Raw genomic sequence first — 1,118 nt, forward strand, 5'->3', positions numbered from 1 at the left:
CAAAAAAGTACTCCAGAGTGTTGTTCAGCATGGGGGTGAGTAGAAAATGAAGGCTAATCATGTTTTGGGTGTACTATTCCTTTAAAGTGATCTCTCTCCTGTGATATTTACCACTAAATTAGGCTTCTCTTAACCGTTTCCCAGTGTTTTGGTGACGATCTGCACATCATCCTTTATGCATCCAGCAGATGACCACAGCTGGTCCACTTTGTTGAAGATGCAGGATGAAACTGCAGAGGTCCAACAGTGATAATAAAAATGATGGCCAGCTCAGCTCCTGAGTCAGTTCTCACCTGGTTCTGGTTTCCGTCCACATTCTTACAAATCGACAACTACCTAACAGGTCTGTGCTTGTGAATATTTGTGAACAAACACTTGACATCAGAGGCTCAGGACGATTTCCTGAAATCATTTCACTAGATGCTAGAAAGGAGAGGTCTGGAAACCAGTAAATGACCCAGAATGCTTTGTTATACAAGGCTGCTCAGTGGAGCAGTGGGTAGCACTGCTGCCTTGCAGTAAGAAGGTGGCGTTGGTTCTCTCCGGGTACTCCGGCTCCGCAGTCTAAAAACATGACTGTTAGGTTAATTGGCTCCTCTAAAGTCCACTTAGGTGTGAGTGTGTGCGTGAATGGTTGTTTGTCTCTGTGTTTCCCTGCGATGGACTGGCGACCTGTCCAGGATGGACCCCGTCTCTCACCCATAGACAGCTGGAGAAAGGTACCAGCACCCCTCACCACCCCACTTGGGATTAAGCGTGTCAGAAAATGGATGGATACTTTGTTATAACTAACACCATTCAGATATCCTTTTTATGTACATAGTATTTGTTTTGTTTTTTTAGTTTTGTTTTTTTTGCACCTAATGTTCCTGATTCACCCATTTCGGATTCATATTGAATGACTTCAAAAAAGGTTTATGGTGCTTTTATTTTGAAGGCAGGAGGCCTTTCTATTTGCGGTAAAACAGCCCATGTTCCTGCCTTCCTCCCAGATGGCTTTATAAAAGATATTACTGTTTTCCATGCATATTTTATGTAGCCTCGTGAGACCATCCTGATCTCGCCAGCTTTCAAGGTTTCACTCGCTAATCAGTCTGGAGACTCTCCGTTAAAGAAAA

At 43.6% G+C, this 1,118-nt stretch overlaps 1 protein-coding gene across 1 annotated transcript in view; it reads right to left on the minus strand.

Annotated features, from left to right (window-relative positions):
• The window catches only part of pdzd2 (PDZ domain containing 2), a 78,622-nt gene that overhangs the window by 8,977 nt on the left and 68,527 nt on the right, over window positions 1–1,118 (minus strand). The window lies entirely within an intron of this gene.

This window comes from Cyprinodon variegatus, unplaced genomic scaffold, assembly GCF_000732505.1.
Source record: "Cyprinodon variegatus isolate N-32 unplaced genomic scaffold, C_variegatus-1.0 Scaffold381, whole genome shotgun sequence".
Classification (NCBI taxonomy): domain Eukaryota; kingdom Metazoa; phylum Chordata; class Actinopteri; order Cyprinodontiformes; family Cyprinodontidae; genus Cyprinodon; species Cyprinodon variegatus.